The 25,857-nt window shown below is 37.1% G+C and overlaps 6 long non-coding RNA genes across 6 annotated transcripts; 2 read left to right on the top strand and 4 right to left on the bottom strand.

Annotated features, from left to right (window-relative positions):
• Positions 1 to 8,750: 8,750 nt before the first annotated feature.
• LOC116171230 lies at positions 8,751 to 9,195 on the bottom strand. Its single transcript, XR_004145403.1, has 2 exons — positions 9,056 to 9,195; positions 8,751 to 9,001 (listed from the first exon to the last, which is right to left on the bottom strand). It is a non-coding gene; the product is annotated as an uncharacterized LOC116171230 (long non-coding RNA).
• Positions 9,196 to 12,364: 3,169 nt separating this feature from the next.
• LOC116171234 lies at positions 12,365 to 12,843 on the bottom strand. The gene is made up of 2 exons (XR_004145406.1): positions 12,706 to 12,843; positions 12,365 to 12,650 (listed from the first exon to the last, which is right to left on the bottom strand). It is a non-coding gene; the product is annotated as an uncharacterized LOC116171234 (long non-coding RNA).
• A 2,994-nt stretch (positions 12,844 to 15,837) lies between these two features.
• LOC116171238 lies at positions 15,838 to 16,326 on the bottom strand. The gene is made up of 2 exons (XR_004145411.1): positions 16,189 to 16,326; positions 15,838 to 16,124 (listed from the first exon to the last, which is right to left on the bottom strand). It is a non-coding gene; the product is annotated as an uncharacterized LOC116171238 (long non-coding RNA).
• A 1,536-nt stretch (positions 16,327 to 17,862) lies between these two features.
• On the top strand, positions 17,863 to 18,341 carry LOC116171236. Its single transcript, XR_004145408.1, has 2 exons — positions 17,863 to 18,007; positions 18,065 to 18,341. It is a non-coding gene; the product is annotated as an uncharacterized LOC116171236 (long non-coding RNA).
• A 2,661-nt stretch (positions 18,342 to 21,002) lies between these two features.
• Positions 21,003 to 21,483, bottom strand: LOC116171229. Its single transcript, XR_004145402.1, has 2 exons — positions 21,347 to 21,483; positions 21,003 to 21,290 (listed from the first exon to the last, which is right to left on the bottom strand). It is a non-coding gene; the product is annotated as an uncharacterized LOC116171229 (long non-coding RNA).
• A 150-nt stretch (positions 21,484 to 21,633) lies between these two features.
• On the top strand, positions 21,634 to 22,160 carry LOC116171235. Its single transcript, XR_004145407.1, has 2 exons — positions 21,634 to 21,783; positions 21,835 to 22,160. It is a non-coding gene; the product is annotated as an uncharacterized LOC116171235 (long non-coding RNA).
• The last annotated feature ends 3,697 nt before the right edge of the window (positions 22,161 to 25,857 follow it).

The raw sequence follows: 25,857 nt of genomic DNA, 5'->3' as shown, positions 1-25,857 counted from the left end.
TCCTTCTAGGAGTGATGTGTGAACCAACACGCGTTTCATAAATTCTTCGAAAGAACTATAGAGCTAGACTGCCGTTTGTTTAGCTTTCGGCCCTTCTTCAATTATCAATACTTCCCTCTAAATTTACGATTGTTTGAAATAAAACGATTCATTTAAGTGAGTTGCTTCGATTTATATTATACAGGCAGAAGTCGCACCGGAGAATCTAAAGCTGGAAATAAGATCACCCGAATCAGACCTACATTTGTTCAAATTTGCATTCCATTCCAGTTACACACTCTTAAATTTCCCTTACGTTATGGTTTTGCCCGTCTGTTCGTCCGTCTGTTCCTCGTCTAACTCGTGAACGGCGAAAGAGACGGTGATGTCAAAACCTTCGCCAGTCGATTTCTACACAAGTTCAAGGATCAGTGCTGTTGAATATGAGCCGAATTAAAAGTCGTGTTTCCGAATACGAGTGTCAAAAAATTCCCCTACTGAAAATCATATTCGCTTCATTGTATCTTGTTATATTTGGAGCAGATACGTTTGAGTTGTGGTGGCAATTTCTCAAATCGGAACGGAAGCATGTTAACTTTGTAGCTACGAAAAAACCAAACAAGGAAAACAAACCCCCTTTGTAAATAACTGTGCGGTGTCCGTAGAAAAACTAAATCGACCTACAATGCACGCAAGCAAAACGTAAAATGCCAAAAAGATCTCTAAATCATGCTGCTACGTTATACAGAATTCCTAAGATGCGAAAAGGGAATCGGAATTTCCAGTCGGCCGGCGTACTCGGGTGATAACGTCCAAAAATTAAAACTTCTTTAATTAATTACCAGACTCCTTGAAATCCTAAAAATCGATGACTAATCTTGAAATTCATGTTAGTTAAGTGCGCTTTATTTGACACTATCCAGAATCTAATCAGACGAGGTTTTCTGCAACACAATTCATGAATATACGGTTAAGTTAATTATTCTCAACTAAATAGCTGGGTTGAAATTCCGAAATTCGGTAGTTCAATTATGCCCACAGTTACATGGAGTTTCTGGTTTGGGGCAATGAAATAAACTGCAGTTTTAATACTCGTTTTCGCTTTACATTGGGAAACTAAAATTAATTAACGGAGTTGAAACCATACAATATTAACTTTCCCCCCACTTCCAATCGAAGGGAGCTTTCGGATGCCGCAAAGATAATTTAAATATCTCCACGGGAACGGTTGCAAACGAAAAATTAGTTACAGCATCAGTATTTCCTTTCCTTCTCCTAGTAAAGAACTACATAGTTCCAAAAGCTACAGTTTCTCGTAGCGAAGTGCCTCAAGTTTATCACGTTTCGATACCGTAATTCATGTACCGGAAAGCTGGTGGACCTCACAGCGGAAAATGGGTGCTTCGTTACGGCATTCGTCAAGTTTTATCACACTCTGGCCAGTTTTGTAGTCCGACTAATAATTTGTTGTTGTAGATGATTTCGTCGAGATAAAAATTATCCTTGTACCCCCGTTTAGGTGTTAGAAGGCTTAAGGCTGCTATTTTGAAGGTGCTTGCTCTTACAAAATCAGAAAGGAAATTTGCAAAAACCTATGCAAAACCGCAAGCTCCGTACTTCCATCTGTTGTGGTTTCTAAGAAAAATCAAATTTTGGGAATTTTTAGGGCACAGATCCCAAACGACACCTTTTAGATCTTCGGTTGATCCGGAAAATGGTAATTATTCTTGTTTTGGTCTCTTCTATCGCATTGTTTGTATGTAATTAATTGTTACACCCGGTAGGTACATAAGGTAAACTTATTTCAACTTCATAAATAGATCCTGAATAAACAGTTGGAGGTGCGCAGAACAATTTTATCTCTGTCGCACATCAACAGATCGTTTATTTTAAAACAGATATCTTTAAAGTGTAGTCATTTAAACTAAAACTAAAATCCAAATAAGGAATCCTATGAAAATATCTTTACCACGAAAAGATACATCAGTGTTCAATTCATGTCAAAACGTTTAGGTATATATTTCAGACAATTTTAGGTTAATGCCTCTGTAATTTTCCACTTTAGATAACATCTTTCGCAAAAAAGTACTCAAACTAAAGGTGCTTTCAACGAAACAACGGGGCGTTACAAGTGAACTTTTCGCGGGTGAATAATTCTAGAGGACGAATCTTCTATCTGACATTTTTCTATGGGAGAACCTCCCGGAGACTAATATTCCGAGGGAGAATCTTCCGGAAGACAAATTTTTTGGGAGCGAATCTTTGAGCCGAATATTCTAAAGGAAAATCTTCCCTAGGACGGATATTCTGGGGAGCGAATCTTTATGAGAACGAATATTCCGGCGGTCAATTTACCGGAGCGAGTTTCCCGGGCAAATTTACTGCAGACGATAAGTTTAAATGAACGTTAAGATTGTGTTTCTGAGGCCTACACACAAGTTGCTTTAATTTGTTGAGTTTTTAAAAAATACTGACTAGGACAGAAATTTTACATTTGCGGAGTTGATCTGTTTATATTCTTCCTTTCGTTTTCTGAATAGTTTTTCAATTAAGATTTAAGAAAAAATTGTAGACGTCATTGTAACGTAGATAAGAGCAGGTTGAATATGTGTTGATATACATAGATTTGGTTGCTGAGTCTAAATAAAGAAAGATTAGTTTTTAGTTGGCACCAAACCGTTGACGGTAACACAGCATTGTAAAATTAAAGTTGAAGGGATACCTGCCAACTTCTTTTTGAGTTTCATGTTCATTTGGGTATGCCGAGTTGTTTAAGCATATGTAAAAGAAAAATTTTTAAAAAGTGAAGCAATTAAATTTTGGGATGAAATCCATTTTTTTGGCCTCTTGAAGTCATTTTCAGTGACCTATAACGTGGTGACAGTTTTCAAAATAGATCCTAATAACAGAAGTAAATAAAGAACTCTTCGCAAAATTTAGCTTATTTGGCAATTTTGTTAGTGAAACAACAAAACGCATAATTGAATTGCCAGAGAAAGGCTGTTATGTATCATTGTGATCTTGGTAACCATTTTGTGTACTTTTACTATAAACATCATTGGTGTGAAGAAATGTTCTTTTGCAGAGATTCGCCAAGTTACAAATACGCTTTAGTAAATCGCTTGTGAAAAATCGCCTCTCTCTATCTTTTCTTTTCTTAATTTTTCTACAGACTTTTCCCTGAAAGCAAGATGGAAGTTGTACTCAAATATGCACTTCCTTTTCGAGATATTCGTATTTTAAGTTTAGACCCCACCGATATATAGATATGTCACTTTTAGACCTTCCATTATCCATTTGAGACTACCATTTTCCGACACTCGGCTTTCGAGGTTTTCAAATTTGAAGCTAGGACTGTACCGACCGATGCCCGCAGCTCAGACCTCTCATTTTCCATCCGACAATCCTTTAGGGATGTTCGGATTTGAAGTTTTGACCACACCTTTAGATATATCTTCGAGATATTCGGATGTGAATCTTTGGCTTCAGCGACAAATACGCCTCGTTCAGAAATTCCATTTTCACTTTGAGAGTACCCTCTTCCGACACGTATGAGAGATATTCGATTTTAAAGTGTTTACCCTATCGATACGTCCGCGTCCCATAAACTCAATTAAGCTCTTAGAACAAGAGGTAAATACCCTCGACTATTATAATCGGAACCGAGTTCTGATTTATTTTTCATCTCCATATTTTGGGTGAGCCATACTATCTTCGTTTACATTTCAGTTTTGTTTAAGTTTACTAAGACTTAGAACAATAATAAAATACGTTTCGCGAAATGGGTGGTAGAATACCTGGTGGTTGTAACGTATTAAAAGATGATGGATAAAATTACTCATCACATATCCACCCGCCACGCGGCTTATGCCACTGAAGGGTGAATTGATTTTGTATTTCAAATTGCGAGAAAGCAACACGTAAACTGCATAATGCGCTGCAACGAGCGCCACTTCATTTTCTAAAGGTAAATAGTTAAGCATTATGCAACCCTCGTACGCATATAAGTACATCGATCGTCGACAGCGAGTGGTTAAAAACGTATGAAAAATAAAACATGTAAGTATATAGGAATAGTCAAGAATAAAGTCCCGAGACTATAATAGGTTCCTGAAACGCTCCAAACTGTCGCATGATTTCACCATGGTTACGAGGACAATGGTGTTTATTTGTCCTGTGGGATCGCTAACAACGTGGCAGAGAGCTTGATAAGGAAGCGATGATATTGTATACAAAATAACGCTCTGTGCTTCCAAAGCTCAACACCAATGGCGTTCGCGACTCGCACAAAAGACTCCTGATTAGCTTTTGTTTCAAACTTTTGTTCTTTTTTATTGGGTTTGCGTGTTATTAAATGGTTTTCGTTTATTTCCCCCTTCACCAATTTATTCCACTATTTTAAGGGAAAACGTAATTTTTTGTGTGAGGATTATTTAGTGCACGTTGCCATTTAATCTACTCCACCTCTCATTATCGGGTATTGACGCGTTCGTCCGAATTACATAGAAGGATCTAACATATCTGCTTTGCATGTAGCTTAATCGTCAATACCTCGTTATTAGTAGCTAAACGGGCAAGAGAATTGCCGATTTTATAGCAATTCCCTTACGTGTAGGATCATCGTGTAGGTATTCCACCAACCAGTTGCATCCCTTACAGTTGTAAGTACAAATTTATATATGTGGTTCGGTAGTTGTAAACAAGTGATCTATGCATTAAGTAATATCACTGGCACTACAAATTTAATCCAATAAAATCTCTTCAGCATTGACAACAAGCCGATAAACCAAGCTAGTATAGCTACATTGTCTACTTAGTTCTCATGTTTGACTTTTCTTACGATGGGGTACCATAACAGTTATGTGAGGTGTTAAGCAAATTATTGAGTTACAACCAAACAAGTCAATCAGCATATATGCATGATGTAAGCGCATTTTTGGTAATTCAGATCATTATTTTTAGCAAAGCTTAAAATTATCGATCTCGCAAGTAATCTAACTTATAATAGACTAGAGCCTACACATCTACACTATAACAGAAAGCTTTTAGTGAAAATTTGAAGTCTCTACCTACTGTGATTACTGAGATCTCAGCCGCACAGCCAGCCAGCCATACCGAATATAATAGCGTATTTTTTTTCAAAAATCCGCTAAAAATGACTAGTAACTATACAAGCTCATTCAAATTCTAGGGCCACCATGAAAATCTCGGAAACTGTAAGAGATAGGTTGGTAGTTTAAATTTGGCAAAGTTGCGTATTTTGATGTTTAACAAAATGCAGTTTTGAAACAAAAAATTTCGATTACTTTCGGAGATATCAGGAAAAATACAACATTTTGCAAATCACTTTTATTTTTTACCCAAGTTATTAAAAAAGGTATTTCGAAATAAATATCAAATGACACAAAAAGTAAAAATGACTTCCATAAGACAGTTCATGATGCTTAAATGGAGACGAAACGTCGGATTTAAAATTTAAAACTGGCATCTTGTAGAGGGAACAGTGGCCATAATATTTTCCGGAAAATAGATTTAGTAAGCAGTACAAATTTTATTTGAGACACCCTGAATATGAACGATAATATTTGATACTATCATTCCATAATCCCTAATCATATTATAATCATCATCCATAATATTATAATCATAATCATAATCTGTCATAATCCGCGTGGAAGAAGGTACAGCTACAGCCCAAGGGTTCCGATCCGCATTGTCCACGACTTTCTAAAAATGTCTACTTTCCACAGCAAGCATTCCATATTCCACATGATAGGGCACAGACCACATGGAAATCTACTCCTTCAGTATTCAAACTTCTAAAAATTACTATATCATACCAGACGTTTTAACGAAAATTTGTACCCTCCATTCTGTGAAATAAATGTTTTGAAAAGAATTCAAAAACGGTATATTTCTATGCAAAAATAATTTTTGCAACTATAACTCTGTACTAGGGGTTGCAACCCCCACAACCTTTTAAACGGGATTTCCATACAATAACACAATCTTGATTGAAACAAGACCTCAGGGGTTAATATTCTCCAACATCCAGCCGATCTTAGGCAACGCAATTTTATGGATCCTCCCAGCTACAAGTTGATTCCTAAGTGATTGTAGAACAAACCAAATTGATTCGTACATTGGCTTCTCATGTGATTGTTCTTTGGTTACAAAGTGAAATATTGACCGATCCCTTTTTATGACACTAAGTACATTTCCAACTCTAGGATTTTGCCGACGTAACCCTTCTACTCTTTCATATCTCTTTTTAAAAACCGTGGTAGTTCCTTTGCTCATCTTTAGTTAGATGAGACTTTCTTTTACGCCAAAACGAGCTTTGTGCCCGGTCCCATACGTAGTCTTTCCATTTTGTTTACTTGCCCTTCCTTACTACACCTATCTACGACGTCAATCTTTTAAAATGAACTACTTTGGTTTGACTCGAGGCGGTTTCGGGATCTAGTAAACTACATCACTTTATAACTTCGCAGAGGCCCTCCCACGACTTTTGTGACTTTGGAAAATACCTCCCCACGTCTTCTTTTGGGATTAAAAAACCAGACATAATCTCCAGCTCCACCTGCATTAGCTCGGACGTCATACTCTTCTTTCATACAGTCACTGGTTGTTTCGATGTTATTACGTACCATATCGTGAACTTCATTCATCTTCCAATGGAGGTTGCTGACATACTCGGGGATAATCGGGGACACGTAATCCAGACTTGCATCAGGTCACCTGGAAACCTTATTTCTCTTACAATATAATATTTGAAGGAGTCTGTCCGGTAGTTTCGGGCACCCAAGAACGATAAGCTGTAAGGAATAATTGTAGATGTTGATTCCAGTCTTGTTGACGGTCAGAGACAGGGTCAGCGATAACTTGGGAAAGATGTCTATTAATTGTTCTGATCATTCTCTCCGCCAATCCATCGGATTGTTGATGTAATGGAGTTGTCCTGTTTTTTTTCGGATACCCATAGCCTTGAAGACCTTCTGGAATAACAGAGACTCGAAATTCCTACCTTGGTCCGAATGAATTTCATGAGGAGCTCCAAATCCTCAAATCCATTATCTCACAAAATCGTTTGCGGTGACCGCTTCTTGGTTTGGCAAAGCGTAGACCTCCACCCATTCGCTGAAGCAGTCCATCACAACCATAATGTACTTGTTTCCTCCATCAGTTTTTGAAAATGGTCCCGCTGTGGCTATTACAACTCTTTCGAAGGGACTTCCAACATTGTATTATTACATGGGTGCTTTAGGGCGCCTCTGCGGACCAAACAGCGCCAACAACACACTTGCGACACCATTCTGCTACATCATCTTTCAGATTGGCCTAGTAAACTCTTACTCACACTTTTTCCAGAGTTCTGTTAAACTTTCTATCTAGGAACCAAGAGCTGTTTTATTTCCTCGCGACCATCTTCGCTTTGTAGATTTTGCTTGAGAAGGCCATCATTGTCCCTAATAATAGAACCCCATTGCGCCCAATAAGATTTGAGAGATGGTTTCTACATGCCACCTGGTCCCATAAAGGTTATTCCCCGGCTGCTTTACATTCCGCGAACAATTTTAAGTCAGGCTCTTCTGGTTGGTCTTTAGCTAGTTCCGCGGGTTCGCGTTTTTCATCTGCCACCTGAGTTGTTTGGACCAACTCGTCTCTCCTTGGCTCGTCGACAATGTCCACAATTTTCTGCACACGGTCATTTTGAAAGAGCATCAACATTTCCATCCTGTCGATGTCAAAGTCAGACTTTTGCAGACGTTCAATCCATTTTGCTACCTGACCTGCGGGATTCTTGAATCAGTAGCCATTTCAAAACGGTATGATCGGTCCTTAGCAAGAATTTCTGCACAGACTTGACTATTGCCTATAACTCTAAAGTATTGTTGTTCCACTTGAAACTGCTCCGCGATGTTTGCAAATCCCCATATAAAACGTCTTCTGTAACGTACATAAACCCAGGAAGCTTCTCAGTTGGTGTTTATTCAGACCAATCTTGGATCGCTACTGTCTTTACCGAGTCAACATATACTCCTTCGCAAGATACAATTTGCTCCAAATATAACACGCGGCGTCGGAAGAGATTGCACATTTTGGGCCTCATCCCAAGCAAGTCTTCCAGGATAATCCCTTAAGAACCGATTCGGTTTGTCGCTTAAAAGTGACTTGCGCATTGCACAATCCTAATGGCATGACGGTGAATTGCCATAATACTGATCCAAGGCTATAGGCCGTCTTCCCTTATCTTCTGGAGCTAACTCCACATCCTAAGAACCACTTTGTGAATCTAACGTTGTGAATATTTTTGATCCAACAACAGTATCTAATGTGTCGTCAATTCACTGTAACGGATAGCTGTCCTTCTTAGTCACGTTGTTGATCTGACGATAATCTACACAAGATCTGATGGAGCTGTATTTCTCCTTCACTAGGACTACCGGAGAAACCCAAGGACTATATTACAAAGTGGGTATAAAGGAAAGTATTGTAATCGCGATAAATGTTCTATATGCCAATATTGCGTTTTTTGGAGATTTTGAACCCTACAGACCCCAAAATAGAGAACTAGTTACTTCCACAATTTACATAATTCTTTTGTGTTTCTTCTCTTCTTTTTGTCGCACTGAATCGATATTCTATTGGTTCAAAGCAATACTTAGGTGTTTTTGTGTTTTTCTATGTTCCCTGCTGCTACCCTCGAACTATTCAAACAGGCGATTCTGTATAGAAACAAAAATATTGCAAAAGCATAGGTAAACAAATTAAGCTGGATGTGCAAACTTTATTAATCTTTCATACTTTAGTTGTCGAAATAGAATGAGTTGCAGTTACAACCTGAGGGCTCTTTTCCGCAATTTTCCAAATTTCCTGAGGACACTGATTGTACTCGACACGCGTGCCATACTCCACAAGACATAGTGCAGCCTAAACTAAATGCTCCGCCTGCTTCCACCTTTTCAAGATGAACAATGCAAAGCACCACCATCGCCAATACGGCAACCATTACAAAATTCTGTAAAACATAAAGGATTAAGGGATGTTTATCACTTTGATTTACATTTTAAACCTTCATTGCTTATTCTTTCACTCCAGTACATTGACACACTATGACAAGTTTTTTTGTTCGAGGGCGCTTTTATATTTAAAACGTTAGAGGTCAATTCCTGTTACGTTCGTCACGAAAAACCACTAACTTAAGCCATTATTCTTTTGCAACTTATTATTTATTTAACGAGCGATTAGTGAGCAACTAAGATAACGATTTCGTGTAGATTTTGTTCCTTACATGACAAAAATTCGAGAACTTCATTGCAGAAGTTAAACCATTTGCACGTGAACTGCTGTAGTATAAACGCATGAAAAAATTTTTTATCGGCCGGTAAGTAATTTGTAATTACTGCCCAAATTTAATAGTTATTTACATAAAAGTCAGGAAAATGACACATTACTGAGGAAATATTAAATTTCCGAGTAAAGTAATGTCATTTTACTGACGAGTTTTGTATTCAATTTTACCCGAAATCGTATTTTAATATTATAATATTTTCATACTTACAGAACATTTGATTAATGTCAATCTGTCAGTGATGACAGGAGTCACTTATTTATCCGGCTTTATGGTTCAGTGGTAGAGCGTTGGACTATAAATCCGGAGGTCGGGTGTTCGAACCTGGGTTGAGGTGAATTTTTCATCTGTGGCAGAGATGGGAATTACCTTAGACCAGTTTCGAGCATTCTGCCAGCTACTCCGAATTAGGTTTTCCTGCAGTTTCCCTAATTCGTAAGGTAAATACCGGAGTAGTATAGAACAACTTAAGACCTTCTGCAGAGGCACATCTAAATAGCATTATGCTGTAGTAGGGCACAAGCCTGTTGAGGGCCCAGAAGAAGAGAGAGATAATAAATAAATATATAAAATAAATAATTACAGAAATTTAGCAATGTGACAGGTGGGGACGGAAAAGTGACAGGTGCGGCCGGTAAAGTGACAGGCGGCAGAAAAAGCAATCTGGTTTGCTTATGTCATGAAATCTAAACTCTCCCTGGTTGCATGACGATTTTGGGTAAACGTAATTTTTCCAGAATCGAACTTGCAAATGTTCTCCTGCTATATTTTTCGTTGTTTTTTAATGCCATAGTTTTTGGTAAATTAGCAAATGGCTAGGTGTCGGCGATGTCATCCTGCATTTTTCGACCAAGATAGGTCAGGAATACCCGAAGAATCTACTTCAAGTCCGCAGTTAGCCGTGGGGTTTAGAAAAGGCATTTCCCATCCCATCAAGGAGACCACTATCCGGAAGGTAGACTTGATGTCTAATATAGTTCCTAGTTCAGCAAGCGGGAGTGCGTTTAACCAAGTTCATGATTCGGGACGAAGAAGGACAGCGTCACGTGTTTTCTAAATGTTGTCGAGATCGTTATAATATTCAGTAACACCAGGGTATTCGTAGGAAGATCCCTGCGAATTAAAAGTTATCAAAGTCCTCGTGTCGATCAATAAGATCTTGTTGAAGGCAACCACATTCCCTTTGTCGGTACCCATCTCCGACGTCCCCTTCACCCGCAATTCACATTTTGGTGGATTTTACGAAAAATCCCCCACAAAATAGTATTCAATTTTAGGGGCACTTCTTATAGTTACAGCTTCTATTGGCGACATGAGAGAAAGAGAGACCGCGATTCGAGCTCTTAAGAAACTTTTGGGTGCCCAAAGTCGACTATCCCTCGAAGGCAGGGGCCTTGCAAAGCAATCGGACCAAAACTGTAGGAGAAGATAGGAAAAATCACCACGTTAGTACAACAGGCTCGGGAATGGCGCCCAAATGTCGCCGACCGCATATCATGTAGCCCCGTCCATTAAGTTGTTAATTACACTACGCCGCCGGTAGGTACATGTATGTACATTCCTCGTCTTCCTCCAAGCGTTTTTCGACAGACCCGCATTTGTTGCCAGCCAGCGAGCCAGGTGGCTCAAGTGAGATTAAAAGCTACCTTTTACACATAAATTTGCAAAGATGCGCTAAAGATGAAATAACTAATAAAGATATTAATAAATAATAAATTGGAAGATAATTGATCTTGCTATGTTCAGACTCTTAAAATCAAGCCATTGAATCTATTAAAGGTAGACTTTCACAAAGAATACAGATTTATGTATGGATCTTTCCTTTTTAACCCTGATATTAAAAATGAAGTATTACCCAATCATCTACTGGATGATCTTGCAACACCTGTTCGATTACGAGAAGAAATTTTAAGATCCTGTCGGATTTTGTTGAAAAAAAATGTATAAAAATTGTCGACCACATTGCTTTCGAACGATACAGATAAAAAAACAAAATGTAGATGATTTCTCTAAAAATGCCCGATTGTGATAGTTGTCATAACTGTTCTAGATGCGACTACCAGTAGAATTTATATCAAGAAACATTGTAGCGAATATTCTAGAAATCCCCAGGCGCCATGAAAGAAGATGAATCGGCGATAAAGAGTGAAGACAGATGTGACGCAATCTTTCCGGGAAATACGACGTGTTTGTTCAAGAACATTCTAGAATACTCGGGAGCCTTCGAGAAAGAGCGGCGTTTGCTACATAAGCAAATTGAATGCGTATCGGTCAGTTCCAATTTCAACGCCAAAGTAATGAATAGTTCGCGGTTATAATTACTGTTATAAATTAATCCATTTTAAGACATAAATTAATTAATTGATTAAATAATTAATTGTGAATAAATAAATTACGTACTTAAATTTACGTTCTAATATACGGCACTCACTTATGCCCATCATCAGTACCTACCTGTTAACTTATTCTTTCGCAATTCTGAAATGTATAAAAAATCGATTAAGGAACAGATTGTGTAACAATAATCTAGAAGCATTTATGTTGTTGTAAAATAATTATCAACAGTTAGGGCGCGTTGAGTAGGTATATTTCACGGACCGATTTATGGTTCCCCATCCACTCCTGGATACGATTATTATTTGCAATGTCTCCGATGGTTGCATGGATTGCGAAATCTGTGAATTTTTTTTACTTAATCTGTGAGGTGCTGCAAAATGTAGCCTGTCTTTACGTATGTATATTGTTTTGATTTTCGTCTACACCTAATGTAATGTATACGAAAGAACATGTCTGACATATGACACTTTCACTAAAAATTCGTATGTATGAGAGTTTCCGGTTAGAAGCCGGGTCTGTGGTACATGTATTTTTTAAGTGTATACCTAGTGTCAAAACATTTGTAACATTTGGATAGCAAATAATTTAAACATCGTGCACACATGTATATCGCCTTTGCTGCCGGAAGCGTTCTTGAAGGAATAATTTCTTTTTGTTTGTTACTGCTGACCGAGAAGTAGGTACTAGAATAGATAATTTAAAAGATATTTTTTATTTTACAAAAATAATTTACTAAACTAACAATAAATGTAAAACTCTAGTAATTCTTTAGCTATTCCCAAGCGAATGATGTACAGCGGCAACCTGAGGGCTCAGGTCCACATTGTGTAAGACTACCGGAAAGAGCGGACTTTCCACGGCATGCGTTCCAGATTCCACAAGATATGGTACAACCCAAACTGAATCCTCCTGCCTCTACGTTGTTAAAGTGGGCGATGAGGACCATGGCCATCACCAATGCAGACATCATAAAAATGTTCTACGAAATAAACAATAATTATGCGATGTTATTAGTAAGTAACTGGTTATCTTACCTTCATATTTGGTGTAGAGGATTGATGTAGGTACTTAACAGATGTGTAGATCTCGTGGGTAAACAGTAAACTGATATTCAGTGTCTGTGATTTTATCCTTTTATATCAATCTGTGTGACGTTGTTACTATCTCGTCGGTGTGATTGAATGGTGTAAAAAAGTTTTTAGAGTTCATTGAAAAAAGTATATCCCCTCTTTATCTTTGCTATACATAAATAACAAAAACCCATATAAGATAAAATACGATTGATTCATTTTAATCCAATTATAGTAAGAGATAATGGGGACTTATTTTTTGTCATTTTATAATTGTATTGAGAATCATTATTCACGCGAAGCGTACAACCTCAAAACCTTTGAATATATTTTATATTCAAAGCTCAAAACCGAAAAAATTATTTAGACAACGTTATTAGTTCGAATTCTTTCACTCGCTTAAAGAACGATCCAGATTTTTTTTGTGAATAGACACCCATGGTGATGGTTCTTACGATCTACCTTGGTAATGTCGAAACAGGAGGGTTCAACCATACCACAGGGCACTGTAGATATTGGTACCCCAGATATACGCTTTACGTGTATCTGGGTTGGCTAAGGAATTTGGCGGTAATGCAATTAAGCATGGAAATTATTAAATAAAAGTGGCAGGTCAATTATAATAAACACTTAGATGATGAAATTTTGTGGAAAGAAGTTCCTGGGACACGGAAATATGGGCGATTTTCAGAAGAATACTAGGAAGGGGTGTTTTGTAGTAGTAAAACACAAATGATGAATAAAAGAAAGCGTTCTAGGTGCCTACCTTTGCTTGGATTATCTGCTATGGTCTAGAACGTTTGGATTGTATCAAAGGATTGCGAATCCACAAAAAGCTACTATAGAACGGAAATCTGATTTATGACAGATCATTAATCTGGCCTGAATTCTATATGTGAATTATCATTTCAGTCATCCCTTACATCAAAACAAAAATGTCATCATAGAGTTCAAGACAAGAATAAATAAAATCGCAGAGCCGCAGTTGCACACGAAGAATCTGCATTCATTATACCAAAATAACGACTTTAATGCTTTAATACTATGCTTAACACCAGCGTAACTTGTTAGAGATCGAACGAGGAGGTGCTATACCCTAAGAAATACCTAAAAAGTACCAACGTAAATTGCACTCACCCAACAAATTTAAAGAACCCGTAAACTGTGAAATTACCACCTAGAATTCCACCACAAACCTCTTCTCAAAACTCAAGAACAAAATCAGTATACATTCTTTCAGACTCATGTCGTATATCATATAAAGTATCATTACTACCACAACTACCCGTCAATACTTGAACAAGTTAAAAAGTAATCGTAAACGATTTACATAAAGCGCATTTCCACTTGCATTCATTTCCCATTTGTAAGTGCAACTTCTGTTAAAATCGTAAAAATCCGGCCACAAATATGAAAGATAGCGTTGCACATGGGCAATCCATTGTTGACGTGCTACTTCAATTTCAGTTTATGAGAAGAATTTCATTTCAATGCTTTTCTAAATAAGAAAGTTGGAACTGCGCATGCGCAAACCTAAATTTTAAAACTAATGTTAGATTTTCCTTTGTTCCAAGCGCCTAAGTATCAAATTTCACTTAAATAGTTCCATAGATAAAAAAGGTTGGCACGGCGCATGCGCAAAATAAAATTTTGAAACTGGCGCTAGATTTTCCTTTATTCCAAGTGCCTATGTATCACATTTCATTTAAATTCTTCCATAAATAAAAAAGTTGGCACTGCGCATGCGCAAAACCAAATTTTGAAATTGGCGTTTGATTTTCCTTTATCCCAAGTGCCTATGTATCAAATTTCGTTTAAATTCTTCCATAAATAAAAAAGTTGGCACTGCGCATGCGCAAAACCAAATTTTGAAATTGGCGTTTGATTTTCCTTTATCCAAGTGCCTATGTATCAAATTTCGTTTAAATTCTTCCATAAATAAAAAAGTTGGCACTGCGCATGCGCAAAACCAAATTTTGAAATTGGCGTTTGATTTTCCTTTATCCCAAGTGCCTATGTATCAAATTTCGTTTAAATTCTTCCATAAATAAAAAAGTTGGCACTGCGCATGCGCAAAACCAAATTTTGAAATTGGCGTTTGATTTTCCTTTATCCCAAGTGCCTATGTATCAAATTTCGTTTAAATTCTTCCATAAATAAAAAAGTTGGCACTGCGCATGCGCAAAACCAAATTTTGAAATTGGCGTTTGATTTTCCTTTATTCGAAGTGCCTATGTATCAAATTTCGTTTAAATTCTTCCATAAATAAAAAGTTGGCACTGCGCATGCGCAAAACCAAATTTTGAAATTGGCGTTTGATTTTCCTTTATTCCAAGTGCCTATGTATCAAATTTCATTCAAATACTTTTATAAGTAAAAAAGTTTGCAATTCAGTTTATAAATGGTCGAGATGCGAAAAGGGCACTGTGAATTTTGAATCGATTCGATTCAACTTTTGGCATTGCGTATTATATGGCTAAAGCTATGTCAATATTGAATTTCATGCAATTCAGTTCATAACTAACGGAGATGTAAAAGCGATCGAACATTTCTAAACAAAGTTATCGTTCACACGGACAGATAGATGGACAGACAGACAAAGGAACAAACGGAGAGACCAACCGGCAGGCGACAGATAGCAATGCAAAATTATAAACGATCTCTAGGATCGTTAATAAACGGCAAAAGTGTAAAATTATGGAACATGTAAAAAACGGTTTTTTGTTTTTTTTACAATAACTTTTTTTGTAAGCGGTACAGAAAAAATTCCTTCCTTGGTACAAGACTCGACACCATAACGAACCAAATAGCGAAAAAAGTAGAACAATAGCTCTTAAGATAAAGAACTAGTAGCGTCGCAAAAGAGCGGACGACGGACGGACGGAGACGGACAGCGGACGGGACGGGACGGACGGACGGACAAAGTGGCCACAATAGCGCATTTTTTTTTTATTTTTGTGGAAATGCGCTAAAAAGGGACTAAAGAACATCGTGAAGACATTGATCACATTAATGAAGGCCACATTTGTGTCTATTCAAAGAAAGTTCTATGTCTACCTAATGATTGCGAATTGACGATAGGTATATAAACAAAACTTAAATCAAACAATTTTTATTAAAAAAATACATAATCTTAAATTAGAAATAAATATTTTCTGCAAAATACTGATTTTGGGTTATTCCCAATAAAAAGAAGTACAGCGACAGCCTGAAGGTTCTGGTCCACATTGGGTGAGGCTTCCAGAAAAAGCGGACTTTCCACGGCAAGCGTTCCATATTCCGCAGGATATGGTACAGCCCAAACTAAACCCTCCCGCTTCCACGGTACCAAGATGGGCGACAAGGACCATCATCATCACGAAAGCCGAAATTACAACAATATTCTGTTAAAACAAAGTTATATGTTAATTATAAAAGGTTTAGAACAATTGGGTGTTATTGTCTTACCTTCATGTTGATTGCTCAATTCTGATCGCTCCTTAAACGATTGCGAATAACTGATATTTAGTGTTCGGGATTCGATTCTTTTATAACAAGTAACGTGACGTAAATCTGATAATTTGTTGCAGGCTACCAGTTTCTATTTATAAGATGTAAATAAATACATCCCCGCTATCTTTCATTGAGTAACGCTATCGGTTGACCTGTCAACTTTTTTAATTTCATTGTGCACAAATTCTAAGGGAACACGGGGAATTATTTATTCTTATAAAAACCTTTTTACTTTTGGAAATTTTCGGTCGCATTCATCATCCCGCCCGTGTCGTTCTTTAAATCAATTTAGTTCAGTTTATTCAAAAATAATATGTGAAGTGCAATAAGAACATTTAATTTTTACCTTTACGAACTGTTATAAGTTTATTTAATAATGAATTATTATAAAATTAAGATTTATGTTATAATAGAAAATTGTTCACGGGAACCCATGGAAGGGGTGGTTCTCTTCATGCTGACAGCTTAGGTGTAATTTCTAAGCTGATCCGATGACTGAGGAAGGTTTGGATTTTTGGGGCACCTAAAAGCTTTATGTGCATTTGCCTAATCGCTTGGCAGTGTCACTGAAATGCCCAAGAGTCTCAACTGCAAAAGTGGTAATCCTCTTCTCTCGGTTTTTAGCGCATTTCCACAAAAATAAAAAAAAAATGCGCTATTGTGGCCACTTTGTCCGTCCGTCCGTCCGCTAACTTTGCGACGCTACTAGTTTTTTATCTTAAGAGCTATTGTTCTACTTTTTCGCTATTTGGTTCGTTATGGTGTCGAGTCTTGTACCAAGGAAGGAATTTTTTCTGTACCGCTTACAAAAAAAGTTACTGTAAAAAAAACAAAAAACCGTTTTTTACATGTTCCATAATTTTACACTTTTGCCGTTTATTAACGATCCTAGAGATCGTTAATAATTTTGCATTGCTATCTGTCGCCTGCCGGTTGGTCTCTCCGTCTGTTCCTTTGTCTGTCTGTCCATCTATCTGTCCGTGTGAACGATAACTTTGTTTAGAAATGTTCGACCGCTTTTACATTTCCATTAGTTATGAACTGAATTGCATGAAATTCAATATGGGCATAGATTTAGCCATAATAATACGCAATGCCAAAAGTTGAGTCGAATCGATTCAAAATTCACAGTGCCCTTTTCGCATCTCGACCATTTGTAAACCGAATTGCAAACTTTTTTACTTATAAAAGTATTTGAATGAAATTTGATACTTAGGCGCTTGGAACAAAGAAAAATCTAACATTAGTTTCAAAATTTAGGTTTGCGCATGCGCAGTTCCAACTTTCTTATTTAGAAAAGCATTGAAATGAAATTCTTCTCATAAACTGAAATTGAAGTAGCACGTCAAAAATGGATTGCGCATGTGCATCGCTATCTTTCATATTTGTGGCCGGATTTTTACAATTTTAATAGAAGTTGCATCTTACAAATGGGAAATGAATGCAAGTGGAAATGCGCTTTATGTAAATCGTTTACGATTACTTTTTAACTTGTTTATTTATCTTGTTTGGGTTTTTCGACCTGCCGATTATATGTTTTTATTTAATAAAGCTTTACGAGTTCAGGCAACATGTTACTATTATGCAATGCTCAGAGCCAACGATAAAGGGGACTTACCTCGGGACTTACATTATCCACCAAATTATCTTAGTAACGAAGTCACACAGTTTAATATAAAAGGATAAAATCACGAGCAATGAATATCAGTTACTGTTCATCCACAACGGTCTGCATATCTGCTAAGTACGCCAGTCTTCTATACCAAATATGAAGGTAAGTTATAATTTATTATTACTAACAAGATAGGTAGCATAATTACTTCTTTCATAGAACATTGTTGTGATTTCTGCGTTGGTGATGGCAATGGTCCTCATCGCCCACATTAACAACGTAGAGGCAGGAGGATTCAGTTTAGGTTGCACCATATCTTGTGGAATTTGGAACGCATGCCGTGGCAAGTCCGCTCTTTCCGGCAGTCTTACACAATGTGGACCCGAGCCTTCAGGTTGCCGCTGTACATCATTCGCTTGGGAATAGACTAGAATTTTATATTTATTGTTATAGATAAGTAAATTATTTTTGCAAAATAAAAAATATACCTTCGAAATTAGTACCTACTTCTCGGTCAGCAGTAACAAAAAAAGATGTTATACATACACTTCAGGAGTGCTTCCGGCACCAAAGTACGGAGCTAATTTGTTAGCCTTCAGTATAAGTTGGGGGGGATTGTCTCTATTAATGTGAGTTATACTCTTTCGATCCATGACATCCAAACTATGTGCAAGAAACGGGAAAACTATTGCCGCCTTTATACCTAACCTATACCTAACTAAGTTTTTGTCGCTAAAAGTAACAGCTGAAGCTGCGATCTGTTCTGTCCGATGCTTACTTGACCAAAGTAAATATGCCTAATTCATCTTGAAAGACAGCATAGCAAAATCATTCTACTCTAGAAGAGCAAGATTATTTTCTTATTGAACCAAGAATTTACATCCACATGTACGACACTGTATGTGCTCCTCTTTTCAAGCGCAGAAATCGTTCTTCCACAATACAAAAACTACCACCGTCTTGACTACATTTTGAACATTCAGTTAGTTCCATTCCTTTCCTTTTTCGTCTTTGAATCAAATTAGACGTTACCCGTTTTCGTTGCCACACTTTACACTTTTACAGTATACGTGGGACTTCATTGTAACTTTAATTATAACCTCGCGCTTAGTCAATTTGAGAACACCCTCATTGAAGCAAGACAGCCCGGCCGCGAATTTCCGAACCCCATCCTTATTCAGTGCACCGCTTCACCGAATATATCCGAACACCTACAAACTCACGACATTTACCTATCTATGCCATAGTTTACGTTTTCCAATTCGATTGAGCGCGCCCTGCTGAATTAGATGGGGTTTCGGGAAGTCAAATAACCTGAGTCGTCATTTGGTGACGTGACTTATTTTGGAAATGATCTATCTAAACCCTACACGTCTAACTTGAAGTAGACTCTTCGGGTACTCGTGTTCTATCTTAGGGTTACGAACAGAGTGAAGGCAGGTTTCTCGCTTACCGGTTACCAGCGCCGACTCGCGCTTCTCGCTTTGGAAATTATATAATGTTTTCAAATTAGCGTGTACGGAGTGAAAGACTTGTCGGCGCCGCCAGTCGCCTGCATCCACGATTTTGTCGGAATAAAAATTTAGTTTTTTCTCCAATCACCTGAATAAGACGCTATTTTTTGAGCCTAAAATTGACGTTTTGCGGATTAATCACTTTCACCATGGCAACTGTACAAAAAGTGGATACTTTTGGTCCTAGTACCAAAAAGAAATTGACCTTGAAAGTTGGCCAATTAAAAAATTACAATCACGGAGATATGTCACATTGACATCGTTTTACATTGCAGGTTGTAAGATATTTCTACCTATACATACAAATCAAATATTTTTGCATAATGATGTTACCTATACGTATGTACATGTATTGAAAATGATTTACGCTCGCTATTTTTATTTAAACCATGTGTGATGTGTAACGTAATTTACATATTCCGTGAACGTAATTTTAATACGTATACAACCCGCCGTCGCGCGTAACGCCATCTACTTCAGACCCATTGCACTATTATCTGTCATTTTGAATTCAAAATTTGAAAAAGTTAATTGCAATTAATTTTAATTAAAAAACTGTATGGTAAGTTTTTTATTTCAATACAAAATATAACAATATTAATAAAATTGTGTATACAATAAAATGACTGAAACTGATAGCGACATGGATTGCACTCCGCCAGAGATTATAGAAACGGCAGAACATGCTACCTCAAGATTTGCTCCCTACAAAGTCGCGAGAGGTGAGAAGTAAGAAGTAAGAACGAATAGGTTATAAGTTAACCTAAAAACTAGAGTGGCATGACACTTGAGGACAAGAAAGCAGAAGTTCTTATACTAGTAGTGAAACTGTGACTGAATCTAAATTCGAATATAATTTGAAGTAAAGGGGGTTGGAGAAAAAATTTTATGTTTTATTCGTACAAAAAATGCGGTTTCGGGACTCGGAAGGTTGCTGGACTCCGCTAACGCGTCGTCCAGCAACTATCTTCCTCGTCCCGAAAACTGACATTTTTTGTACTAATGAAACAAATAACTATTTTCTGCCGACTCTCGCACGAGTTTTGGATAAAGAAGCTCTTATAAACACAGTGTTTGAGAAAACCTCTATAAAGGATAATCGAAATAAATTACATAGGTACTGAAAAAAGCGGTCACTATCATTTTTTAACGATTAAGGGGATGTATACCAACTTTATTCCTTTTAACCTTGACATTCTTGCATCAGGATTAAAAGCAGACTGACAGATTAGGAAAAAAGGAAAAAGCCAACGTGTTTCATTCCTTCGAAACCCCGAGGGATACCGGAGGCGGGCTGGCTCAGGGTTTCTTGATCCTTTTCGGCCAGAGAACGGGAATGTATGGATGGGTAATTAAAGAAGCCATCAGAAGTGCCGCCAAAATAGCATCATAGAGCAAGAGACTGAGACGGTGTTTATATTGCCGTTTACCTTATTCTTAAATAAATCGAATTAAATTGATCCAAAGGCTGACGTAAAATAATTCGTTGTCAAAACACTTGACAATTCGGATAGCAAACTATTAAATTATACAATACATACAAGTACACCGCGTTCGATGCTGGAAGTACTCTTGAATTGTATAACTATAACATCTTTTTTTGTTATTGCTCACCGAGAAGTAGGTAAGTATAACAGAATAGATAATTTTTAAAATATTTTTTTTATTTTACAAAAATAATTTACTAATCCAACAATAAATATAAAACTCTAGTAATTCTTTAGCTATTCCCAAGCGAATGATGTACAGCGGCAACCTGAGGGCTCAGGTCCACATTGTGTAAGACTACCGGAAAAAGCGGACTTGCCACGGCATGCGTTCCAGATTCCACAAGATATGGTGCAACCTAAACTGAATCCTCCCGCCTCTACGTTGTTAAAGTGGGCGATGAGGATCATGGCCATCACCAATGCAGATATCACAACAATGTTCTACGAAATAAACAATTATGCGATCTTGTTAGTAAGTAACTAACGGGTTATCTTACCTTCATATTTGGTGTAGAGGATTGATGTTCGTAACAGATGTGCAGACTTTGAGAGTAAACAGTAAACTGATATTCAGTGTCCGTGATTTAATCCTTTTATATCAAACTGTGTGACGTTGATATTATAAGTGTTAGGCGTGATTGGATAATGTGAAAAGGTACATCCCCTTTATCTGTGCCTTTCATGTTACAAAATACGTGGTCTGTACCGAAATAACGAAACCCATACAAAATAAAAGGAGATTCATTTATCTTAATCCAATTATAGTAAGAGATACTGGGGATTTACTTATTCTCAATCTATAATTAAATTGCAAATAATCTCCATTCTCCACGCGACCGTTCAATATAAAAGCATCTAGTCCCAGAGACTACGTTATTATAGTTCAAATACTTTCACTCACTTGAAGAAGGAGACCAAGTTTAAAGACATGAAGGTAAGTCTTTAATTGCAATATATTTTCACACTAACTTTGCTTCCCTTGCAGAATATTATTATGGTATCCGCTTTGGTGATGACGATGGTTCTTATCGTCCACCTTGGTAACGTCGAAGCAGGAGGGTTCAGTTTAGGATGCACAATTTCGTGCGGAATATGGAATGCGTGTCGAGGAAAATCTGCCCTTTCCGGAAGTCTGGAGCAGTGTGGACCCGAGCCTTCGGGATGTCGCTGTACATCGTTTTACTGGGAATAAGTTCCAGTTTTTGAACCAGTTGCCCTAATAATTTATTATTGAATGTTTTATTTATTTTTTTCGCCAAAATACTGTGATTCTTGAGAATATTTTGTAATAAACTGAAGAGATGAATGGAGTTGTGTTCTACTTTTAATATAACTTACGTGGCTGGTTTTACACACTCAAAAACATTAGGGCTTAGAGCTCGGTGGAAGTTTCCTGTTCGCATCAACGGTCAAAAAGGAAAGGTGTGGAATGTTGTACATGAAATCCAAAAAGTATGCAATTGGCGACGTTCAAAAGCGAAGATGTTAAATGGTCGGTGGACAAGTGCTTAAATATATTTACTTTAGGGTACTTAGAGCAGCTATCCCCCCAGACTGGACTCCTCGACAATCTGTTAAAAATCGGTTGTCTCTCCTTAATTAATGTAATTTTTAACAAAGGAGGGTTCTAAATTTCCAAGAGGGTATCGGATCGATACTCAAAACAATGCAAAGTTTAATAAGGGAGGGCGCTAAACTTTTGAAAGAATATAGAATTTCGTAAAGAAATTTAGATTCAGAAAAAGTGCGAACTTTGCTGACTATATCTATAGAAGAGTACATAATAATAATAAAGTTACAACCGAAAAAATCCGATACAACTGAATACCGAACGATCCTCGAGATCTTCACGCATACATCATTGTTACAATACCCCTTAAGGGGTTGATTGTATCCCACCAGATCAGCGTAGCTTGTAAAACAAATTTTTTGAATTGGTATTAGTTTTACTTTTATTTGAGATGCCTACATACCAAATTGCATTTAAATATCTTAACAGATAACAAAATTGGGATTGCACAAATACAAAAGTTGGGGTGCGCATGCGCAATTTTGTTTTATTCATCTGAATAGTCACCACTAACACAGAAAACCGGACATTCATTATGTTCTTTGTAACAAGAATTGTACCCTTTTTGGAGGTTTAGGCAGTGTTTGGGCTGTAACTTGTTGGCCCGTTGGTCTACGTAGCCAAAAAACAATAGCGACCTTTCTTATCTCCTGAAGAACATGTGTATCAATTTTCAAACTGATCGGACGTTTCTACACAAAGTTATCGTGCACACGGGCAGACACACAGACAGGCGGACAGATAGACAGCAATACAAAACTATATATAATCTCGAGGATCGTTAATAAAACGTGACGATAAAAAAAGTGACTGGATCGTTACAGATAGCTGGAATTATTGGATTTATGGAGCGAAATAGCACGTAGATTCAATATGAAACAATACAGATAAAATCATTCTAAACCATACAAAACATTAGCAAGGAAGATTCAAAATTTCTTATAGTTATTAAGGTATCAAGGGCGTTATGAACTAAATAACGCCCCAGGTCAACAGTGTAGAACCCGAGGGCCTCCGGCCCGAGGGTTATACGTTCTCCCGTAAAAAGGTAAAACCCAGTAACTCATTTTTATGAACTTTTCAAGAGAGCAATTAATAGTACAATGTATTGACATAACGTTGACAATTAAAGTTGACAATTGTAGTATGGGCATTATGGTGTTTTAGGTCGCTATGTTTGTGATTATTATATTGTTTTTATAATATATTTAGTATTTTGCAAAATATTGAACATACGATGTTTTTTAACAGGAATTATGATGCTTTTACTACACCAATATGTAGTATGTCAAGTTACGGTTTTATTAATATTGAAAATGTTGCACTATAAGCCATGAAAAATTTAGTAAGGTACTTTGCTAGCTATTTCCAATGGTATCATGCTTACTGGTGGTTTTAATTTCTGGTAAATATATGACTTTACTATGTTCTTACACTTTTTGGCGGGAAGCAAGACCATCGGTAGATTGCTTTGCTAGGTTCTTCCATTGAACGGCAGAAATCAAAATAACTTCAATTTAATTAAACGCTATTGAAATAAGTAGTAAGAATGAATGCTGTGTTTTTCCATTTGGAGGTGAGGTTGTTTATTCAGTAAATGCCATAGTTTAAGTGAAATGATAGGTTCTTCCACTGCAAATCGGATTTACTATATTCTTGCTTTGAAAAGATATAGATTATGACACTTACTAGAAAATTCCATTGAATGTAGAATGCTTATTAGTTGGAAGTGATCTACAAAGTTTATACCTCTACAAAGGAAAAAAGTAGTACTTTCAGATCGTCTCAAAGTCTAATTTTAAGCAAAAATTGACTTACTAGGTTTTACCTTCGGACGGGAGCGTTGACCGTGGGCGTTGTGTTCATAACGCCCGTGGTGCCTTCAACGTTTTATGTCATACTTGATGATTTTCCAAGAATTAGCGGTGACAGATGGTAGAAAGAGAAGATAATGAGAATCATCAAAATTAAGTTATCCATGGTCGTAACTATGGAGATAGATATTATATTTGTCAAACATACTAAAAACTTTCTGAAAAATGGCAGACGACGCGTCTCATTTACCTGCACACGTTCTTGCGCGAGCCGCAAAAGCGAATGAAGCCATAGCACCCGATCCGCAGTATCTGATGTACAAAGTATGGTGTATTATTTTTATAAGATTTGCATATAGGTATAGACTTCGTGTATTTACAGGCTGCATTATTAATGGGGATATTTGGCGCATGCAGAAGAGATGAGCTTTTGAAAATGAAGTTTACAGATGTACGAGATGTGGGAACGCACATAATTGTTGACATTCCTATTACTAAAACCACAGATCTACACATACACAGATTGCTAACCTTATGCATTTTTTGGGAAACAAATTTAGGTATACTTAAAAGCGCCCTCTATTGCGGAGCAGTATAAACATGTATCGTTTAAAACTGTAATATGACGCTTATGGATTTATGCGTTAGATGTCGCTGAAACAAAATTAAAGCGCTAAAGTTTGCACAATTCGAATTCCTTAATATTCGTATTATTACAGTGGTATGATATGATAGGAGGTACGTTGAGCCATAATTGTTTTAATTTAACACTGAAGCTACTCATTCGTCGTAAGGAAGTTATTAAAAGCGGGTCCCTGTGGTCACAGATACACACGAACATAGGGCAGGTTCTTAAAGAATCGTGAAGGTTTTTTGAAGTTGGCGGACACTATTTGCGGCTTTAAAGGTCTTGACAAATTGCTAACCGCAAAGGCATACTTACAAACTATGTATATCTCTGCCATCATTAACGTTACACTCTTTACCACGCCGATAAGATATAAGATAGGGAGGTTATTTTCGAAAAGTTGATAGTTTTCGAGTTGTAAGCACAAAACTGCTAAAAAAATATCTTATTCAACTTTTTTTGTATTTTTTTCAATGTTGCGTCATGAAATTTTGTTAGCAAACCTCAGATTCGGATTCAGCACCCCAAAAAACATATAGAATCAAAGAAATCAAAACTACCCCACAACTTTCCTGGTAAAAATACAATTAAACTGGATTATATGCACACTTTACCGCTTTAAATTTTTTGCAGCGACATCTAATGCGTAAATCCATAAGCGTCATATTACAGTTTTAAACGGTACATGATTATACTGCTCCGCAATAGAGGGCGCTTTTAAGTATACCTAAATTTGTTTACTCACAATCGGTTAGTATTATCTGAATTCCTAACCTTCATAGCGGTTGCGAAGCGACTCATTACTCACCTTAGCCGGGAAAGTAACTTTCCCGGCTAGCTGTCACTTTCCCGGCTAGCATCTGTCACTTTCCTTACCTGCAAATGCTATTCATATTATCCTTATATGAAACTTATACTAATAGTGACACGCCAATGTAACCATTAATGTTTACAACAATAGCAAATTACGAAGAAGAACGAAACTATTTGCTATTG

The sequence above is a fragment of the Photinus pyralis genome, unplaced genomic scaffold (assembly GCF_008802855.1).
Source record: "Photinus pyralis isolate 1611_PpyrPB1 unplaced genomic scaffold, Ppyr1.3 Ppyr1.4_LG5, whole genome shotgun sequence".
Lineage (NCBI taxonomy): Eukaryota > Metazoa > Arthropoda > Insecta > Coleoptera > Lampyridae > Photinus > Photinus pyralis.
The sequence above is the reverse complement of the archived record's forward strand: the minus strand, read 5'-3'. Positions and strand labels throughout refer to the sequence as shown.